General features: G+C 46.1%; 1 long non-coding RNA gene across 1 annotated transcript in view; it reads left to right on the forward strand.

The window, feature by feature from the left end:
• The window catches only part of LOC132403558 (uncharacterized), a 30135-nt gene extending 6888 nt beyond the window's left edge, over nucleotides 1-23247 (forward strand). The window contains exons 2-3 of the long non-coding RNA XR_009515292.1: nucleotides 21687-21840; nucleotides 22960-23247. This is a non-coding gene — a long non-coding RNA (uncharacterized LOC132403558). The remainder of the gene's footprint in view (nucleotides 1-21686; nucleotides 21841-22959) is intronic.
• Nucleotides 23248-23480: the final 233 nt, after the last annotated feature.

Here is a 23480-nt window from a genome sequence, read left to right on the forward strand (position 1 = left end):
GCCCAGAAGAATCAGAATCAGGTTTAATTGCAGCAGCATATGTCGTGAAATTTGTTGCTTTGTGTATGCGGTACATATTAATAAAAACTGTAAATTACAATAGGGAGTATATGTAAAAATTAAATAAGTAGTTCTAAAAGAGAGGGATAGTACTGAGGAAGAGTTTGTGGGTTCGGTGTCCATTCAGAAATCTGATGGTGGAGGGGAAGAAGCTGTTCCTGAAACATTGAATGTGTGCCTTCAGGCTCCTGTACCACCTCCCTGATGGTAGCAACGAGAAGAGGGCATGTCCTGGGTGATGGGGGTCCTTAATGATAGATGCCACCTTATTGAGGCATCGCCTTTTAAAGGTGACCTGGATGCTGGGGAAGCGAGTGCCTGTGATGGAGCTGACTGAGTTCACAACTTTCTGCAGCATTTTCGGATCCCCAGGGGCCCTCCATGCCCTACAGTGAAGTAAACAGTTAGAATGCTCTCCATGATACACCTGTAAAAAGTCGTGAGTGACTTTGGTGACATACCAATTCTCCTTAAAGTCCTAATGAAATATAGCCACTGTCACACCTTCTTTGTAATTTCATCAGTATGTTGGGCCCAGGGTAGATTCTCAGAGATGTCAACACCCAGGAGTTTGAAACTGCTCTCCCTTTCCACTGCTGATCCCTGCTTGAGGACTGCTGTGTGTTCCCTCGACTTCCCCCTCCTGAAGTCCACAATCAGTTCCTTGCTGTTACTGACGCTGAGTGCAAGGTGTTGTTGTGACACCACTCAACTAGATGATCTATCTCCTTCCTTATGCCTCCTCGTCACCATCTGAAATTCTGCCAACAATAGTTAAGTCATCGGCAAATTTATAGATGACATTTGAGCAGTGCTTAGCCACACAGTCGTCGGTGTAGAGAGAGTAGAGCAGTGGTCCAAGCACACTTCCCTGAGGTGGGCCAGTGTTGGCTGTCAGTGAGGAAATCTTTTTTCCTGGTGAGGAAGTTGAGAATCCAGTTGCAGGAGGAGGTACAGAGGTCCAGGTTTTGGAGCCATTTGATTAGAACTGAGGGAATGATTGTGTTGAACATAGGAAGTCGTAACTCAGTACAGCCCTTCACCCTGCAATATTATGCCCATCTATATAAACCCATTTCACGATTAGTCCTTCCCTCCTACGTCACCCATAACTCTCTATTTTCCTTACATCCACGTGCCCATAGAACATAGGTCAGCACCAAACTGGGACAAGCCCTTCAGCCCATGTTGTTGTGCAGAGTCAATGAAACAAACCCCTTTTGCCTACACCATGTCTCAATGCTTCTATTACCTGCATATCTGTATGCCTTTCTGAGAGTCTCTTCAACACTTTGATCAAATTTCCCTCCACCGCCACCTACGAAAGCACATTCCAGGCACCTGACACCCTACAAACATCTTGCCCTGCACACCTCCTTTGAACCTCCCCCGGGGGGGTCTCCCCTTACGTCTGTTCCCCCATATATTAGACATCTGGATCCTGGCATCTAAGAATCGTTTATATGTCCTGATTGTACCAGTCTCTACCACCACCCCTGGCAGTGCATTCCAGACACCCACCACTCTCTGTGTTTAAAAACAATACCTCTGATATCTCCTCTAAACTCTGCTTTTGCCCATTGCTGGTCTAGGAAAAAGGTGTAGGCTGCCCACTCTCATAACTCTATCAAGTTGCCTTTCATCCTCTGTTATTTCAAAGAGAAATACTCTAGTTCACTCAACCTTTTCTCACAAGACAGACAGCATTCTGGTAAATCTCTGCACCATCTCTAAAGCTTCCATATCCTTCCTGTAATGAGGCGACCAGAAATGAACTCAATATTCTAAGCAGTGGATAGCTTTGAATCATTTCCATGGGAATTTTTGAGTTCCAGTTAAGTTTTTTTTTAATGTGTTTTCAATTGGGTAAATGCATCAGGGCTTTAGTACTGGGTTTGATGCCCAATCAAGTGAATGAAAGGGTGTGATAACTTCTCCAAAGCCTTGGAGAAAGACAGATATCTTGGAAGTTTGGAGAGGGAGAAGAGGAGTGGAGGAAACTTCAGGAATAGTAAGTATTCGAGGAATCAAAGTAGGATTGGTGAATACAACGCCCTTCTGAATTAACAGTGAGAATATTACAGTAACGGAATCAAGTTTAATATCTCTGGAATAGGTCACCAACTTTGCTGTTTAGCGGCAGTAGTACTTTACAATACATAATAATTAAAACACTATAAATAAGAAGCATATATAAAAATTAAATGAAATTAATGGTGCAAAAGGAGAGTAAAACATTTTCTGAGGTGGTGTTCATAGGTTCATTGTCCATTCAGAAATCTGATGGTGGAAGGGAACAGGTTGTTCCATAGATACTGCCTGGTCTGCCGAGTTCCTCCAGCATTTTATATGTGTTGCTCCTGAAATATTGAGTGTGTGTCCTCAGGTTCCTGTACTTCTCCCTCAATGAGAAGAGGACATGTCCTGGGTGATGAGGGCCCTTTATGAGGCTTCACATTTTGAAGGTATCCTGGATGCAGGAAGGACTAGCGCCTATGATGGAGCTGGCTGGGTTTACAACTTCCTGCAGCTTTTTCCAATTCTTTTAGCTCCTCCGTAGGAGTCCATGAGAGTATTTGATGACATATCAAGTCTCCTCAAAATCCTAATGAAATATAGTCATGCCTCTTTGTAATTGCATCCATATGTTGCCCTCAGGATAGAATTTCAGAGATGTTGACACCCAAGGGCTTAAAGCTGCTCATCCTTTCCACTTCGGATCCCTCAATGAGGACTGCTGTGTGTTCCCTTGATTTGCTCTTCCTGAAATTCACAATCAGTTCCTTGGTCTTTCTGATGTTGTATGGAAGGTTGTTGTTGCAACACCACTTGACCAGCTGATCTATCTCACTCTTGTACGTCTCCTCATCACCATGTGAAATTCTGCCAACAATAGTTGTGTCATTGGCAAATTTTTAGATGGTGTTTGAACTGTGCCATAGGTTTCGAGAGAGTAGGGCAGTGGGCAAAGCATGCTTCCTTGAGGTGTGCCTCTGTTGACTGTCAGTGAGGGGGAGATTTTATTTCCGATCTGCACTGACTGTGGTGTCCCGGTGAGGAAGACAAGGATCCAGTTGCTGAGGGAGGTTTTGGAGCTTGTTGATTGGTACTGAGGGGATGATGTTGAACACTGAGTTGTGATCAATAAACAGCAGCCTGATGTAGGTATTGCTATTATCCAGGTCATCCGAGGCTGAGTGGAGAGCCAGTGAGGTTGCATCTGCTGTAGACCGATTGTGGTGATGAGCAGATTGCAGTGGGCCCAGGTCCTTGCTTAGGCAGGAGTTGATTCTGGCCATGACCAGCCTCTCACTTCATCACAGCAGATGTGAGTACAACTGGATGATGGTCATTGAAGCAGCTCACCCTGCTCTTCTTGGGCACTGGTGTGATTGTCACCCTTCTGAAGCAGCTGGGAACCCCCGACTGCAGCAGTGAGAGATTGAAAATGTCCTTGACCACTCCTGCCCGTAAGTTGGCACAGATCTTCAGTGCCCTGCCAGGTATACCATCAGTGCCTGACGCCTTCTGAGGGTTCTCCCTCTTGAAAGGTGTTCCGATGTCAGTCTCTGAGACAGAGATCAGAGGGTCGCCAGATACTGATGAGATTCACACAGGTGTAGTTTTATTCTCCCTTTTAAAAGATGTTGAGCTCATCTGGGACTGACGCGTCACAGCTATTCATGGTTAGACTTTGCTTTGTAGGAAGAAATGCCAGAGCTGATGTGCAGCCGATTCTGTCTCTAACTTCAATCAGAGTTGTTTTCTTGCTGTTAAAATAGCCTTCGTGGGCTGAACCTGGACTCCTTGTGTAGTTCTGGACCATTGGTCTTGAGTGCCACAGATCTAGCCGTCGGTAGACGATGGATCTCCTGGTTCATCCACAGCTTTTGGTTTGGGTATGTCGGAGGCACACACTCATCCCCAGATCTTGATGACTTCAAGTGTACTTTTTATGACCTAAAGCTTTGCCCTCAATTTGATCCTCTTTTATCTTCCCAGTCTTTTCAGGACAGCTCCATCCATAAAACTGACTGAGTGTCTCAGGGAAGTTTGTGATCTGACACCCTGTGTCGACAGTCTTGTTGCCTCATTATAGGAAGGATGTGGAAAGGTGCAGAGGAGATTTACTGGCATGCTGACTGTATTAGAGAGCTTGTTGTATATGGAAAGGTTGAGTGAGCTGGGGCTTTTCTCTCTGGGGCAAAGGAGGATGAGAGGTGATATGATGGAGGTTTACGAGATGATAAGAGGCATAGATCAAGTGGGCAGCCAGAGACCTTTTCCAGGGCAGACATAGTTCATATGAGGGGGTTTCAAAGGTACATTTAATGTCAGAGAAATGTATACAGTACACATCCTGAAATGCTTTATCTTCGCAACCATCCACGAAAACAGAGGAGTGTCCCCGAAGAATGAATGGCAGTTAAATGTTAGAACCCCAAAGTCCCCCCCAGCTCCCCCCTCCCTCCCATATGTAAGTGCAGCAAGCAACGATTCCCCCCTCCCCCCACTGTCAAAAAAACAGCATTGGCACCCCCCCCGAGCACTCAAGCGTGAGCAAAGTATCAGTAAAGACACAGACTTGCAGTACCCCGAAGACTGCTCATTTACCCAGTATTCAACATACCACAGGCTCGATCTCTCCCTAATAAGGGAAAAGAGGTGTCCCGGTTTCAGTGAGAGGGGACCCATAACAAACAACTTGCTGATTTACAACGTTAAAAGTCCATTGTGTCACTTTTTCCGAGCTCTGTGCCCAAAGATCTTGGGTCTCTGGGCACACAGCTTTAGATCTTCCATCTCCCGTGACACAGCGCTCTCCTGCCCAGACGCCGACCTTCGATCCCGTCTCCAGAGCCACGAGATCTCGGCCCTCCGAAGGCGAGCTGAGCTCTCAGGCCGAGCCCTTGGCGTGCCGAACAACGGCCAGTCGTGAAACGCCAAGAGCGGGTCCCATTCCCGCAGAGAACCATAGTCCGCATGTAACTCCAGGTCAGGGTCCCGTGACACAGCGCTCTCCTGCCCAGATGCCGAACAACGGCCAGTCGTGAAACGCCAAGAGCGGGTCCCATTCCCGCAGAGAACCATAGTCCGCATGTAACTCCAGGTCAGGGTCCCGTGACACAGCGCTCTCCTGCCCAGATGCCGAACAACGGCCAGTCGTGAAACGCCAAGAGCGGGTCCCATTCCCGCAGAGAACCATAGTCCGCATGTAACTCCAGGTCAGGGTCCCGTGACACAGCGCTCTCCTGCCCAGATGCCAAACAACGGCCAGTCGTGAAACGCCAAGAGCGGGTCCCATTCCCGCAGAGAACCATAGAATGATTTTAATGTGATTGGAGGAAAATATAGAAGGGCATGTCAGAGGCATGATTTTAACACGGAGAGTAGTGGGTGCATGGAACACCCTGCTGGGCTGTTAGACATTTAAGAAACTCTTAGATAGGCATTATCAAACTCTTAACTGGAAGCTCTATGAGAGGGAAAGTTTAGGTTGATCTCAGGGAAGATGAAAAGGACAGCGCAACGTTGTGGACCGAAGGGCCTGTACTGTACTGTACTGTCCTATAATGTTCTAAGTGGGTCTTGTTCCCATTTAGCATCATTATCACCGGCTGGCAGTGGCAGTACCAGAGGAAAGGGCTGCTCCACATAGAAATCTGGATCTCTGCTCCCAATGATACGTCAAGTCACTCAGCACAAGAAGGAGAACCACACACTCTCTGCACAATGTTAAAGGCCCTGTAATTGGAATGTACAGTATGTCAACTGCTGCTACTGAGTCCAACCCTTGGGTGCTTGAGAGAGCAAGAACAAAGCCATGTTCATTAGTTAACCGCATTAGGAAACTCCCATATGCATGCTGTGGAAGTTGTCATGTCAGTTTATTCTCCGCATTTATGACTTGGCCCTTGTCCTATTCAGAATTTCTTATGTGGCAGCATGGTGCTTTTGAATAATACTGCAGGGAATGTACAACAAGGCCATCTTAGGCTGTTTAAAGGCACATTGATATCAGCTGTCTTAAGCCACACTTTATTTGGTGAGATCTAAATTTTATGCCCTATCTCCACTACTATTGATACAGACCAACAAACACAAAATGCTGGATAAACCCAGCAAGTCAGGTATCATTTATGGGGGGGGGGAGGATAAACAGTGGAAATTTTTGGGCCAAGATCTTTCCTCAGGATTATCATCATCATCAACTGGGTTCACAAAAGCTACTTACTCAGTGGCTCAATGAGTGTAGAATATTACAGCATAGTACAAGCTGTTAGGCACACGATGTCGTGCCGACCTTTTAACCTAGTCTAAGATCAATGTAACCTGTAATTCCAAACCATAAAGCTAATTGAAGGAAAAACGTTGAGTGTCTTTGTCTTTCTTCATTGAGGTGTGTGTTTATGATGTGGTGGTGTAATGACATGTGTCATTCAAGTACTTCTTACATAGAACCTGAATTGAATTCTTTAAACAAACTAAGAATGCTTAGTTAAACCATACCTTTACAATATTATTCAAATATTACTGAAATATTGAGAGCTTGAGAGTGGTTTCAGGCTGGGCGACGGAACCTGGGCCTGGAGTGAGTTGCTGGCCAATGTGGTCTAGGTCCATAGCCTTTCGCAGCAGCAGTGCCTGGGTCCTAGTGCGAGGTACGATACACTGTTTAGAAGTTTAAACACTGGCTCAGATTGGAGGTGAGAGCCGATTTTGCTCACTCTCCGTGACCTTCACTCCTTTGCCGGGCGCTGGAGCCTCTTGCTGTTCTATCATTGTGTCAGTTTAAACGCTGGCCCAGATAGACTGAAAAGACAGGGTGTTGGGATCTGAGGCGAGAGCTGATTTTGTTCGCGCTTCGCGATGGTCATCTCCATGGCGATGAGGCTATGAAGCCTGCCCCAGCTGCTGTGCTCTGTGCCCACTCATATGATGAACTGATGAGCAAGGCTTTGGGCCTACTCCAGGCTACTCTGGGGTTCAGATGTGGGGACTCAGTTTTGGTTTGGAATGCTGTTGTTCGCTTCATTTGTTTGCCTGAATTGTATTTTTATTTTTTTTTCTTTCTTGCACATTGAGTGTTGGTCTTCCATTTTTCTTTTTATTATTTTTTTCTTTTGTTGGGTTCTTTTGGGTTTCTTGCTTTGAGCAAGCAAATCTCAAGGTTGCATAATTTACACATTCTTTGAGAATGAATGAAATGAAATGGAATGGAATGGAAATTGCACATCACTCCTCCCTGCTTAGCTGTCTCTAACTACTATAGAGACATACACAGCACAGTAAATTTTAAATTTTCTATTCAGGCCCAAAGAGCACTGCGGAGGATTTCTTAATCTTGTGAAATAATGTCTTTCCTGACAAAGGTGGGTGGGGAGGGGGGTCACTTTGCTTGTCAGATGTGACTTGTGGCTGTGAAACAATCTCAGGTTCTGGAGCCTCCTCCACAATGCTTGTATGAGTTGATTCTGGCTCTGCAGGAAGTGGTTCTGACTGCTCTGACCACTTTTCTTCTCCAGCTGATCGACGTGTCATTTCCAGAAGACATCAGACCCAGTCTCCGTTGTGTAGGAGAGTGGTCCAGTTCTGACCTTAATCTTTCCAAGTTCGCACATTTGATCACTCTGTAGTCCCTCACCAGGACTGCTTGTTCAGGGGTGAAACATCGAACCTCCTCGTTTGAGGAGCCCTCAGTCTGTCTCAGCTGTTTGTCCTGCACCCTCCTCCTGAGACTGGGTTTGAGGAGATCCAAGTGTGAGCGCAAGGGATGACCCAGGAACAGTATAGCGGGTGAGTTGTTGGCTGTGGAGTGTGCTGCATGGCAATATGCAAGGAGGAAGTTGTTGAGCTTTTGATTCAATGTCAGTGTAGTGTGTTCCACTAACAGTGCTCGCAGTGCCTTCTTTAAACTCTGGACAAACCTTTTCCCCAAGCTATTTCTAGTTGGATGGTATGGTGCAGATGTAAAATGTTTCATTCCATTCATTTTCAGGAGTGTCTGAAACTGTTCATAAACAAGCTGTGGTCCATTGTCACTGACCAAGAGTTCTGGAACACCAGTCCTTGAGGAGAGGCTTCTCAACACATTGACAGTGTGTGAAACTGTAGTGGAGACTATTTGGAACTCTTCTGGCCACTTTGTAGCTGCACCCACTACTACCAAAAATTTGTGCCTTTGAATGGTCCCCACGAATCCTGTGCCAGGACAATGCAGGCCATTCCCAGGGATGGAGAGGCTCTGCTCTGGGCTTCCTGAACAGTGCATGGCAAGCTGCTCGATCTATCCCAGCCTACCAGACAAAGCTTCCAGCCAACACTTTGACTGGCAGGTAGCTCCTCCAGCCCTTCAACTCTCAGCTTGGACGGTACCGCGACTCTCAATCCCCACATAAAGTAATCCACCCCTCTCCCACTCCCGTCAAGTGCGAGTTCATCCCATTCCTGGTAAAATATCGGGAGTTCCTGCTGCACATTGCACCTTCAGGTATTTTGAGTCATGATGTAGACCTGAGCCAATGTGAGCTCTTTTCTGATTTCCCTTTGGATCGTCTCTGCCATAGTAGAGAGACTGTCGATTTGCATTAGGGAATATGTCATTCTTCTGTACATTTCTCAGGTACTTCCTTCTTCAAGGATAAACAGGACAATCCATCGTCATTAGTCATCCTCTTGAATTTGGTCTTGTAGTTGTGCCCTCCAAGAAATAGAGCCCACCTCTGCATTCCTGCCGCTGTTAGTGGAACTGCCTTCTGTGGGTTGAAAATGGACACCAGTTGTTGATGGTTAGTAATGAGGGTAAACTCTCTCTCATACAGGTACTGGTTGAAATATTTTACACCCCAAACCAGACTTAAGGCATCTTTGTAAAGTGTACATATTCTTTTCTCTGGAAAGTGATGTAAAGGCTATGGGGCATTCACTTCCATAACTCATAACTTGAGACATGACTGCACCTACAACATAGGGCACGGCATCACAAGCAAGCTTCATTGGATGGTGTGAATCATTATGTGTGAGTACAGTGTCTGACATTACCGTTTCCTTTAGCTTTTCGAAAGACACCTCACACTGCTTGTTCATTGCCATTTCTTCCAGATCTGTAGTAATGAGATCAAGGGGTGGAGCATAGTAGCCAGGTTTGGCAGGAACCTGTTGTAGTAGTTGACAAATCCTAAAAAGGACCACAGCTATGACACATCATTTGGCCTTGTATTTTCTTAGCACACTTGTGCGTCAATGGTGTGCCCACAGTAAGTGATACTTGGCTTAAAGAATTCACATTTGTTGCATAGTGCTCTGAGCCCATAATCTTCTAATCTTTTTAACTCTGTATTGAGATTTTGGAGATGTTCCTTGTCATCCTCACCAGTAACAATGATGTCATCCAGGTAACATGGAATACCTGGCCGGCTTTGTAGCACCTGGTCCTTAGCTTTCTGTCAATGCAGGTGCAGGTGCTACTCCCAAATTACACCTATTATAGAGAAAAAGCCCTTTGTGAGTGTTTATGTTAGACACTTCTTCCTTCTTGATCTGTAGGAAGGCCTCCGGTATGTCCAGTTCTTCCTTCAGAAAGGTTTGCGAAGGTAACCTGGCCAGAGGATATAGATCTACTTTCAGTACTGGGTTGACGTTGACCTTGAAATAACCACAGATCCTGACAGACACTATTTTCCTTGGCTACTGGGACCACTAGTATTGCCGATGGGCTCTACTGAACCTTGGAAAGAATTCCTTCAGCCTCCATGTGATCTAGCTTACTGACTATTTTATCATGGTTGGTGTAAGGAACCAAACTTGGATGTGGCATTTTCATTATTTTACACTATTTTACCCTTGTTATGTTTGAGATTTCCAATGCCATCCCTGAACACTGCTCCAGCATCATCCAGAACATTTCTTAATTTGCTTTCAGTTGACTCTGTTGCAAGGGATGTGACATGCAAATGGTGGATGGATCTCCAATCAAGTTGGAGTTGTCTCAGCCACTCATGCACCCACAACATTGGCCCTCCTGTTTTTACTGCATATAAGCTTGTTGTTTGTTGTATTTCTCTGATAGGAATGATCTTCTCTCCAGTATAAGTTCTCAGGTGGATAACTGCAGGTTTCAGTCCAGTATCTTTGAAATGGTGTTCAAACTTATTCTGTGGAATAACTGAAACAGTCGAACCAGTGTCCAATTCCATTTTAATTAATTTTCTGTTCACTTCCAGCATAAGCCATAGCACTTGTCTATTGTTAATTTTCACACTGTAAATCTCAAGGCTACTCAGTCCAGGGTCACTCATTATTTTCAGATTTTTTATCAATAGTGTGTCAATTAGTGCTCGTTTTGAAACTGCAGCTTGACTTTTTAGCTTTTCCTCTTCCCTGTGCAGCCCATTTACTTTGTCTGCCCAGCATGCTTTTTGTATGTGACCTACTTTGTTACATTTTCTGCATAGCCCTCCATCTTTTAATTAGTTTCTTAAATGCCCCTAATGTACCTCCACCACTGGCAGGCCTTTCCAGGTACCCACCACTCTCTAAGTAAAGAACTTGTCCCTCACTTGCCCCTTATAAGGTGAAGCCAAAGGGAGAGTCAACAACTTGGCTCAACACCCAGCATCAAACACTGCAAGTGGATGTTTGAGTTCTTCTTTGGGAGACCATAGTCAGTGTGATCAAAAATACCATCTCCTCCTCACTGACAATCAACACCAGTGTAACTCAAGGTACGAGCTTAGTCCATAGGTCTACTCTCTCTCCACTCATCCCTGCATGGCTAGGTACAGCTCAAATGCAATCTGTAAGTTTGCTGATGACACCACTGTTGATGGCAAAATCTCTGAAGGCGATGAGGAGGACTATAGGAGCGAGGTGGTTGAGTGGTATTGGAGAAGCAACCTTGCACTCAGTGTTAGCAAGACCAAGGAATTTATTGTAAGCTTCAGCAACAGAAAGTAGGGAGAACACACACCAGTGTTCATTAGGTCAGCAGTGGAAAGACTGAGCAGCTTCAAGTTCCTAAGCATCAACATCTCAGAGGACCTACTCTGGGTCCAACACCTTGATGAATTCACAAAGAAAGCACAGTAACAGCAATACTTCAGTAGGAGTGAGGAGATTTCTACAGATGTACCACGGAGTGTGAGGAGATTTCTACCGATGTACCACGGCGTGTGAGGAGATTTCTACAGATGTACCACGGAGTGTGAGGAGATTTCTACAGATGTACCACGGAGTTTGAGGAGATTTCTACCGATGTACCACGGCATGTGAGGAGATTTCTACAGACGTACCACGGCGTGTGAGGAGATTTCTACAGACGTACCACGGAGTGTGAGAAGATTTCTACGGATGTACCACGGAGTGTGAGGAGATTTCTACCGATGTACCATGGCGTGTGAGGAGATTTCTACAGATGTACCACAGAGTGTGAGGAGATTTCTACAGATGTACCACGGAGTTTGAGGAGATTTCTACCGATGTACCACGGCGTGTGAGGAGATTTCTACAGACGTACCACGGCGTGTGAGGAGATTTCTACAGACGTACCACGGAGTGTGAGAAGATTTCTACGGATGTACCACGGAGTGTGAGGAGATTTCTACCGATGTACCACGGAGTTTGAGGAGATTTCTACCGATGTACCACGGAGTTTGAGGAGATTTCTATCGATGTACCACGGAGTTTGAGGAGATTTCTATGGATGTACCACGGAGTTTGAGGTGATTTCTACAGATGTACCATGGCGTGTGAGGAGATTTCTACTGATGTACCACGGAGTTTGAGGAGATTTCTACAGATGTACCACGGAGTTTGAGGAGTTTTTTACAGATGTACCACGGCGTGTGAGGAGATTTCTACCGATGTACCACGGAGTTTGAGGAGATTTCTACAGATGTACCATGGCGTGTGAGGAGATTTCTACAGATGTACCACAGAGTGTGAGGAGATTTCTACCGATGTACCACGGAGTTTGAGGAGATTTCTACCGATGTACCACGGCGTGTGAGGAGATTTCTACGGATGTACCACGGAGTGTGAGGAGATTTCTACCGATGTACCACAGAGTTTGAGGAGATTTCTACCGATGTACCACGGAGTGTGAGGAGATTTCTACGGATGTACCACGGAGTGTGAGGAGATTTCTACCGATGTACCACGGAGTGTGAGGAGATTTCTACCGATGTACCACGGCGTGTGAGGAGATTTCTACGGATGTACCACGGAGTTTGAGGAGATTTCTACCGATGTACCACGGTGTGTGAGGAGATTTCTACGGATGTACCACGGAGTGTGAGGAGATTTCTACCGATGTACCACGGAGTTTGAGGAGATTTCTACCGATGTACCAGAGTTTGAGGGGATTTCTACAGATGTACCACGGAGTGTGAGGAGATTTCTACCGATGTACCAGAGTTGAGGGGATTTCTACAGATGTACCACGGCGTGTGAGGAGATTTCTACCAATGTACCATGGCGTGTGAGGAGATTTCTACCGATGTACCACGGCGTGTGAGGAGATTTCTACCGATGTACCACGGCGTGTGAGGAGATTTCTACAGATGTACCACGGCGTGTGAGGAGATTTCTACCGATGTACCACGGCGTGTGAGGGGATTTCTACGGATGTACCACGGAGTTTGAGGAGATTTCTACCAATGTACCAGAGTTTGAGGGGATTTCTACAGATGTACCACGGCGTGTGAGGAGATTTCTACCGATGTACCAGAGTTTGAGGGGATTTCTACAGATGTACCACGGCGTGTGAGGAGATTTCTATCGATGTACCACAGAGTTTGAGGAGATTTCTACCGATGTACCACAGAGTTTGAGGAGATTTCTACCGATGTACCACGGCGTGTGAGGAGATTTCTACGGATGTACCACGGAGTTTGAGGAGATTTCTACCGATGTACCACGGAGTTTGAGGAGTTTTTTACAGATGTACCACGGCGTGTGAGGAGATTTCTACAGATGTACCACGGAGTTTGAGGTGATTTCTACAGATGTAGCACGGAGTGTGAGGAGATTTCTACAGATGTACCACGGAGTTTGAGGAGTTTTTTACTGATGTACCACGGAGTCTGAGGAGATTTCTACAGATGTACCACGGCGTGTGAGGAGATTTCTACAGATGTACCACGGAGTTTGAGGTGATTTCTACAGATGTAGCACGGAGTGTGAGGAGATTTCTACCGATGTAGCACGGAGTGTGAGGAGATTTCTACCGATGTACCACGGAGTTTGAGGTGATTTGGTAAACCACCAAAGACTCCAGAAAATTTCTATAGATGTACGGTGAGCAGTATCCTGGCTGGTTGTATCATCACCTGGTATGGAGGCTCTAGGTCACAAGATGGAAAGAGGCTGCAGAGGGTTGTAGAGTCAGCCACTCCATCACAACTAGAACCCATCGAGGAAATCTTCAAAAGGTGGCCCCTCAAGAAGGTAGCATCCACCATTACTGACTCCCACCACCCAGGTCATGCCCTCTTCTTAAAACCACCATCAGGGAGGAGGTACACGAGCCTGAAGACCCACGATCAATGCTTTAGGAACAGCTATTTCTGCTTTGCCATCCGGATCCTAAACTGCCCATGAACACTAACCTTTGCACTTTTTATTTATTAGAGTAGCTTCAGTAATTTCTGTGACTTGCACAGCTCTGCTGCCATGAAGCAGCATACTCCATGACAAACGTCCTTGATAATAAATGATTCTGATTCTGAGGTTTGCACAGCACAGAATCAGGTCCTATCAGCACACCTTATCCATGCCAACTATGATGCCTGCCTACACCAATCCCATTTGCCTCTGTTGGACCTCAGGCAGATTTGTGCGACATGATTAAATCATGCTGAATCCTCCTCATCAGTCCCTGTCTTCCCAGGGGAACATTAATCCTGTCCTCTAGAACCTTGTCCAACAAATTCCCCTCCTTTGATGTGAGGCTCCCAAGCTCACAGTTTCCAAGCTGTTCCTCAAGGCCTTTTTGAACAAGAGAACATTATCTATCCTCCACTCTTCTAGTACTTTGCCTGTGGCGATGAAGTTGCAAAAATCTCATCACAGTCTTCTCCCTTGCTTTCTTTACCATCCCAGGGTAGATGTATTGTTATGAAGGACGAGGATAGACCAGAAATTAAGTTACTGAATTGGGGTCGGCGGATTTCAATATATAAGATAGTAGTACATGGCAGAAGTGGACTGTAAGCAACTACTTTCAGGTAAGTTTACAGTTGGATTTGGAAAGGTTTTCCAAAACCAAACAGTGAGAATTCAGGGCCCAGCTGTTTGGGTAATGGTGAAGTTTGAAGATAACAAGTCTGGATGTCAGCGAATATTGAAGGTCGGATGAAAGAAGAAAAGGTAACTTACGGCAAGTTTTGATAAAACAAAACAGGAGAAAACATACAGGAGTTTAGAAAGTGTAGCAGAATAATTAAAAACTTAATGAGGAGGGGAAAGAGAGGAGACAAAATAACCGTGTAGGACAAAGTTAAGGAAAATCCCAAATGACTTTATATTAAGGTTAAAAGGGCAGTCAGATAAAGAATGGGACCAATGGAGCTGAAAGATGTGAGTGAAATCTTTTTTTTTGTGATTTATTTTTTATTGAAGTTCATCATCAAAACGTGAGTGAGATCTTAAATGAATACTTCTTGTCTGTATTTATTGTGGAACATTATAATTGGAGAATTCAGGGAGCAAACAGTGGATTCGAGAATAAGGAGCTATTAGATGTTTATAAATACGAGGCATCCTGCAGATGCTGGAAATCCAAAGCTACACTCACAGAATACTGGAGGAACTCAGCAAGCGTCTTCTCCCTTCCCTTCCAGTCCTCAAGAAGGGTATCAGCGTGTAACGTTGGCTGTTTGTTCATTTCCATGGTTGTTGCTCGACCTGCCGAGTTCCTCCAGCATTTTGTGCGTGCTGTTGTCAATCTTGTGCTGGCTCAGAGGTGGATGGGCCCACGGGATCTAATAAGATGCACCTAGGCAGCTATGGGAGGTGAGGAAGGAGTAGATGCACCATCAATAACTCTGAGACGTAAAGGTGAGATATCGGCTTTTATTGACTGGAAGAAGGAACAAGCAGTGGTTGACCACCATACTACATCCTGGAGACAGAGAGGCCGGGCTCAGACCTCAATCGCCTTTATACAGGGGTCAGTGGGAGGAGCCACAGGAGCAGTCAGCGGGGGCCGTGTCCAGACAGGTATATGTAGTTCACCACAGGAGTGCTGAGCTCTGATAGAGATTGTAAAGACTTTCAGACCGCAGAAGCGGAGGGCAGCAAATGCCGTGTCATGCCATGCCTTTATTCATGAAGGGCAGCTGGCATATGTGAAGTAATTATAGGCTGATGAGAATAAGATCAAACAAAGGGTAATTATTATTAAAAATAATGAGGGACAGGATTGATCTGCACTTGGTGGGTCATGGCTTTGTTAATTCTTGTTGACTAATATAACCAAGTATCTGGAGGAGGTGACTAAGAATGCTGATGAGGGCACTGTGGCTGACATTGTAAGTGGCATTCAGTAAGGTCTTTGACAAGGTCCGACATGAGAGACAGGTCCAAGAGATCAGAGTCAAGGGGGCTGCATGGAATTATGCAAATTAAATCTATAATTGTCTTGGTGATAAGAGGCAGGGGATGATGTTGCAGGGCTGGTTTGTGATTGGAAACCAGTGACCAATGACAAACTGTAGGGATTGGTACTCTAGTACATGTGAGTGGAGACAGAATGGTCAGTAAGTGTGTCGATAACTTGAAAACTGGCTATGTTAGCAATGAAGAGGGTGGTCTCAGCTTGCAGGAGAATAGGGATGAATTGACAAGCAGGCAGGAAACGGCAGGTAGAATTTAATCCTGAGAAATGTGAGGTGAAGCACGTTGTGAGGACCGATGTGACTGGGATGGGCAGAGCGTACAGTTGGCCTCTGAGGAGCAGTGACGTACATGTCTAAGGATCACCTGAGGACAGCACCACAGGTGGTTAGGAGTAGGATATTTGCCTGCATTAGCCAGGGCAACGAATATAACATTCAGTTAGGTCACAGCCAGAGTCTGTGTACAGTTCTGGTCACGGCACTTCAGGAGGGATGTCATCATACAAGAGAGGGGATTCACAAGGGTGCTGTGGGAACATTTTAAATATCAGGAGAGACTAAATGGACTAGGTTTGTTCCCCTAGGAGCAGAGGAGGCTGAGGTTGAGACCTGGTTGAGGTGTACAAAATTATGAGGGGGGTAAGCAGGGTGAATCGTGAGATGCATTTCCCTGTACTGTGGTTGAGCTGCTTACAGCCAGGGAGCAAAGATTCAAGGTAAAGCTTTTATGGCGCTCTTAGAGAGGCACACAGATGTAAGAAGGGAAAGGTTAGATCGAATGTGAAGGTTTATATAAATCAGCACAACATTGTGGGCCCACACTGTGCTGTTCCCTGTCCAATGTTCTATATTGGAAGTCGTGAAGGTTTAAAGGCACCTCACTGTTTAGAGCGCTCTGAATTGGCAGCAATGACTCGCTCAGGTTCAGAATAATGTACTTATCAGAAGTACATCGAAACCAGCAGTGAAATGTGTCACTTGTATCAGCAGCCAACAACCTAATGAGATGACAGAGGCAAGCTCATTGCTCAGCAGAACACAACAGGCAACAACAGCGAAACAAGCCCTATTCCTCCCTCCCTGCCACCCACATGCACGCAATCCTCCAGTCCCAGGACAGTCCGTCTTCAGCCTCCAGCACACTCGAGGATTTGCAGACACTTCCCCAGTGGACTCGCAGACCTCTGAACATCTGATCGACCCTTAGGCTTTGGTTTTCGGTATCGACCCCGGGACTTGCTGCTGACGATGGAGGACACTGATACAAGGCCTTGAACTCCAGTCTCATCAATGACGGGAACCCAATCACTGGGCTTCGAATTCCTGTCTCGCCGATTTGTCTACCCAGGGGGTCACTGGCCCTCGTGGCTCGTACCCACACAGAAATCCGATTGCAGAACCCACCGATGATTGACTGACCTGCCCTTGTACTTGCTATCGTCTGACCAGGGATGTCCTTAATCCTTGTCAACATCGGTGGCCTTCTAATGTGAAGCAAAGGACCAGACAACATATTGATCCAATTATGAAGAAGGCACATCAGTGGCTGTAGGAGTGTGAGTGGAATTGCTGTCACCAAAGATGAACAAATTTCTGCAAATGTACCATGGAGAGCATCAGAGTCAGGTTTATTATCACTGGCATGTGTCGTGAAATTTGTTAACTTAGCAGCAGCAGTTCAATGCAGTACATAATATAGAAGGAAAGAAAACTCAAAATAATAATAAATAATCATTCTAACTGGTTGCTTCACCATCTGGTGCAGAGAGGGCCACTGCACAGGATCAGGAAAAGCTGCAGAGAGTTGTAAAGTCAGCCAGCCCCATCATGGGCACTATCCTCCCCAGCACCCATCACCCAGGGCATTGTCTGTTCTTATTACACCATCAGGGAGGAGGCACAGTAGTCCGAGGACACACACTCGAACAGCTTCTTCCCCTCACCATCAGATTTCTGAATGGACCATAAACCCCTGAACACTACCTCACTATTTTTGCTCTACTTATTTAATTTAATGTTTAAAAATACTTTTCTTGGTATTTTTATTGCACTGTACTGCTGCCCCCAAAGCAGCAGGTTTCGTGGCATGTATCATTGATATTAAACCTGGTTCTGACCACTAATTCCCCCACATCCCTGTCCCCTCTGTCCCCCAAACCATCCCCAGGAAGCTAACAAACCTCTCCTGTTGAAAGGGAACATTATGTTTGTGGTACTGGTGTTAGTTGCCACTTATCAGCTCGTGTCTGAGTATTGCTCAGCGTTTGCCATATGCAGACGTGGAACTGCTTCCTCTACGGAAGGAAGGTGAGTGGAGTTGATTGTGTGGAATTGACAATAGCAAACATCCCTGCTTCTGAACTTACGGTGGAAGGAAGGTCACAGACAAAGCAGTTGAAGGACTGAGGACGTTTCTTTCAGGAACTACTGTGGTATCCTGGGGTTGGGATGACGGACCTCCAGCTTCAACCATCTGCATTTGCCATGAGCGATGGTATCGACCATTGAGATGTTTCTGCTTTGTTATCCATGAATTTCAGTTTTATCAGGGCAACTTCAAGCCACATTTGACATCACTGTCACCTCATAAACTCAGGAGATTCTGCAGATGCTGGAAATCGTGTGAGAGAGAGAGAGATCTCTCTCTGTCTCTGTCTGTTTTGGTCCAAAACCCTTCATCAAGACTCAAAGACTTTCCCCATCTAAGACATGCCCACTTTTCGTTATTGGCATCAGGAGGAGGTACAAGAGCCTGAAGACCTCATGTACAACAACTTGGGAACAGCTTCTTCCCTCCGCCATCAGATTAATGAATGGTCCATGAACCCGTGACTGCTCTCTCTTTGCACTACTTATTTAATTTGTTTCTATATATTCTCACTGCAATTTATAGCATATTTTATGTACTACATTATACTGCTACTGCAAGATAACAAATTTTATGATAATAAACCTGATTCTGATTCTTTGGACCAGGACTATAGAGCTCTTATAGATAGCGGGGTCAAGGGATATGGGGAGAGGGCAGGAACGGGATACTGATTGTGTATGATCAGCCATGATCACATTGAATGGCGGTGCTGGCTAGAAGGGCCGAATGGCCTACTTCTGCACCTACTGTCTATCGTCTGTGATGATATCACTGGCTGATTGGTTGTGGTGAGCAGGTTATTGGTGAGTCAAAGCCTTTTGACAGCACCGTTAAAGGTATTTGATGAAGGTAGATTGACTGGGCAGTAATCTTTGGCTTGGATTTGTCCTGCTTTTGTGAATGGGTCATACCTAGGCATTTTTCCACATTGTTGAGAAGATGCCAGTGTTGCAACTTCTGCGAAGCAGCTTGGCTAGAGGCACAGCTTTCTCTGGACTGTGCCCCTTCAGTACTACGGCTGCAACCCCGTCTGGCCCCACCAGCTTTGCTGGGCCCAGAGCTTTCAGCTGTTTCCTGGTACTGTGAGACTGGCTTCTGCAATGACGGAGATCACAGGAGGTGAGCGTTGTCCTCACCCAAAGTGCGTTCTCTGCCGAGTGCTGTGCAACGTGGATGGGTGCTGGGCATCCATTGTCCCAGGTCAGGTGGGTCCTGGGTATGGATGTCTGTGCAAGCAGGAGGGCACGAGGCTAGGTAAGTTGACACAGCCGGATTTTGGACCTGGAGTTCAGGATTCCACCATCATCTCGTCTGGGGGTTGATCATAACTCTTGAGATTGAAGCCCGACGGTGGAAGCCTGGAGCCTGGTGTTGGAGGACTGTGTGTGGTTGAGCGGGTGGGAGGGAGTTTCGCTGCTGTTGTTTTCTTGCTTGTTGTGTTCTGTGTTGTTCTGCTGAGCATTGTGGGAATGCTACGTTTGCGCCAGAATGTACGGTAACACTTGGGGGCCGCCCCTGGCTCATCCCTTGGTTGTGAACACAAATGAAGCATTTCCCTGTATGTTTCGATGTGCTTGTGATGGGTAGATCTGAATCTGAATCTGACCGACGTAGAGAAACATTGGTTCATCAGTTGAGGGGAAGGTTTCCTTTCTCAGCTTTGAGCTAACTCCATGAGACTTCATGATGACTGGAGTCAATACTGAAGATCACAAAGGCTCCTCTCTCTCACCCACACGGCACCTCTGGTGGGACAGGACATACCCCCAGTGTGGTGAGAGAGGAAGGTATGATTCTGTGGGTACAGCTATGTCTGGGTGTCACTTTAACACAAGAGATTCTGCAGATGCTGGAAGTCCAGAGTAACATGTACAAGATGACGGAGGGACTCAACAGGTCAGACAGCCTCCAGGGAGAGGGATAGAGTTGACGTTTGGGGCCGAGAGCCTTCATCAGGACTCTGACATGCCTGGATCGGTTCATTCCTCTCCATATCTGCTGGCTGACCTGCTGAGTTCCTTCAGTATTTTGTTTGTGTTGCTCAGGGTGTTACTGGGTTAGCCTGTGGGACCGCTCTACCAACTCAGAGACCGGAGCCCAGATGATTATAAGGAGGACGGAGTGGAATCCGCTGAGATGGGAGTGACTTTGTCACGTCCTAATTCAGTGCCTTGGTCAATGCCAGGTGGTCTAGTCATTTCCAGTCCTTCCCTGGGGAACGGTACCAGGTGGAATCTTGCTGTGCTTTCCACTCGCCTTCTGCTCCACATGACTGACTACAATTCATAACCATTTTGCTGATTGTGAAATACCTCAGGCTTGTCGACCTCTGGCTGAAAATAAATGTAGGTCTTTTCCCCTGCATCCTCGTGGACTAGCTGGCCATTTATTTGCCACCGATTGCAGGCCTGGTTAAGATGACTTAAGTACTCCAGAGAAAAAGCAGTGGTGAGAGCAGTGTGAAGAAGTCCCAGAAGGCTCCGACAGGAACTATAGGGGCAGAGTTAGACTGTTTGGCCCATCAGTTCTGCTCTGCCATTCAATCAGGGCTGAGTCCTGTTGAAGAGTCTTGGCATGAAATATCGACTGTACTCTTTTCCACAGATGCTGCCTGGCCTGCTGAGTTCCTCCAGCTTTTTGTGTCTGTTGCTAGGATTTCCAGCACCTGCAGATTTTCTCTTGTTAGAGCTTTTTTCAACCCCATTCGTCCACCTCTCCTCTTAATCCTTATTCCTTTACCAGTCAAGAATCTGCCATAAATGCACCCAATGACTTGGCTTCCACAGCCCTCTGTGGCAACAAATTCCACAGATTCACCAGAACTTCCCCCTCCTCTCAGTTTGAAAGGACACCCCTTTATTCCCGGGCTGCGCCTTGGATCCCAGTTCAGACAGAGAAATTCCTCTTTGTTCATTGCTGACTGTACTGTCATCTGCAAGTCGCATTACATTGAACCCAACACAACCAAATGTGGAGGGAAATATGACTCTGACAAGTAGTTAGTGTACATAACTATTTCCTGCCTTCCCCAGGGGTTTGTGTGACCCATATCCCCAACAAGGGGTGTGCGTTTGTGTAGGGACTCATTGATGGGAGAACAGGAATTGAGGTGGACGCATTACAAACACTGTGTGAGCGATAGACAAGTGACATATTATACCTTGTGGAGGGAGGTGACACAGACAGTGTTCAGCTAATCAAAAATGCTGCATTTCACACAGGTATGACAGTACATAATTTGAGCTGCCCTTTGATATTTCCTGAAATGTGAACAGGAATTCTGGCTGACAGTCACACCTACTTACAAGCGCTTCCCTCAAAACTTAACGAGGCCAGGCCAGACGTGGTGCAAACTGATATTTCCAGAATAATGCCATCTCCTTTTTGGTTTTTGCTGTTTCAAGGCTTATTATTTCCCTCAGCAAACTTGCAGAGGTCAGTCCTGGGACTGGGTGGAGCTTCACGTGAAGCTGCTGTGGGCTGGTTGCCATGTTGGAACCTGTGAGAGTCGACAGTACAGGCAAATTCGCCTGAAGGGAGGGAATTGGCAAAGAAAGGAATTACTGTGAATGAAGCCCTACCATCTGCGTCAAGGCACCTTGGCCAAATCTTTAAACGATTTCATCTCTTTTTTTTAGAAAAAAACACTAATTGGCGCGGATCTTTGAGTCCTAGCGTGCAGCAAGAATCACCTGCTGTGCGAACTCGAAGCGATGGGCTCATTGCAGCTCGTGCTGGTGGCAAAGCTCTTCAACTCCATGTCCTGTATTGTCTTCAGCCACTTAATAGCTGGTAAGAATCAGCAATTTTACTTTGAAGCTATTGTATTGTCCCCAGCTAATTTGCGTAATCTCCCCACCCCCAGCATAAAGACGCAGCACCTCGGGGAATCAGCACCTGGCAGTAATGGCCGCCCGCTGGCCTGGCCCCTGATCTGGAGCAACGCTGCAGTCACTGGCAGCTGCCTGCTACCTCGTTCGAGTGACCATGCTTAGCATGTCGGGTTAATGAGGCTGGAGTTATTCCCTTTGAGTTATCCAGCAGAGTGGAACTTCCACTACTCCGCCAAATCAACTTTCTGCAAGCCCATTTTTCGCCCTCCAGTCTGTGTGGATATCACACAGCCACGGCGCAGTGTTGGGAAAAGCTGCAGAGGGCAGTGAACTCGGCCAGCTCCTTCATGGGCACTGGCTTTCCCAGCATCCAGGACGTCTCCAAATGACAGTATCCATCACCCCCATCACCCAGGACATGTCCTTTTCTCATTACTGCCATCAGGGAGGAGGTACAGGAGCCCGAAGACACACACTCAACATTTTAAAAACAGCTTCTTCACCTCTGTGATTCAATTCTGAATTGTCAATGAACTAATAATACTACCTTACTATTTTTGTTCTCTTTTTGCACTATTCTCCCTATCTCCCCCTCCCTCCCCCTTCCCCTCCCTCTCCCTCCCTATCTATATATACTGTATATTGTTACACTTTATAGTACATTTTGTGTATTACACTATATAGCTGCCACAAAAGATCAAATTGCATGACATATGTCAGCAATAATAAGAGCAAACACGAGGAAATCTGCAGATGCTGGAAATTCAAACAACAGCACACAAAATGCTGGTGGAACACAGCAGGCCAGGCAGCATCTATAGGATGAAGCGCTGTCGACGTTTCGGTTAGTCCTGACGAAGGGTCTCGGCCTGAAACATCAACTGCGCTTCTCCCTATAGATGCTGCTGGCATGCTGTGTTCCACCAGAATTCTGTGTGTGCTGTTGTTCAGTAATAATAAACCTGATTCTAATTCTGACTCTGAAATGCATTAAACATTTATTCCCTTCACCATCAATGCATTGTGGCTGCAGTCTGCACCATCTACAAAATGTGATGCTGTTCCTCGTTTTGGACAGTTCCCCCAACCTGTGACCTGCACCACCAAGATGGCGAGGGCAGCATCTTCGTGGAACATCCGGCGGAGGTTTCACCCTAAATTGCACGTCATCCTGACCTGCAAATGTGTTGTCAGTTGTTCATTGTTGCCAGGTTTAACTCCTGGAACTTCCTGCTCAACATCGCCTTTGGAGGGCAGGAGGTACGAGCCTTATTTCCCCTTACAACCACCAATGGATAACCTCACTCGCCTTAACTCTGAACTGATTTCATAACCTGCACGCTCACTGCATGCTCACACTTCAGCTCACCTTCTCAGTATTACTTGTTTGTTTTTATTTACACAATTTGTACTTTGGTTGTTTGTCAATCTTTGTCATTTATATTTTTTCATAAAGTTCATAAATGTTTCATTAATTCCAGTGTACTTCTTCATTTTCCTGTAAATGCCTGCACAATGATGAATCTTAAGGTATTATATGATGACATATTCACTTGGATAATATGCTTCCCTTGATTTTGACTTCAGGAGCTCCTGCTC

This window comes from Hypanus sabinus, chromosome 13 (assembly GCF_030144855.1).
Source record: "Hypanus sabinus isolate sHypSab1 chromosome 13, sHypSab1.hap1, whole genome shotgun sequence".
Lineage (NCBI taxonomy): Eukaryota > Metazoa > Chordata > Chondrichthyes > Myliobatiformes > Dasyatidae > Hypanus > Hypanus sabinus.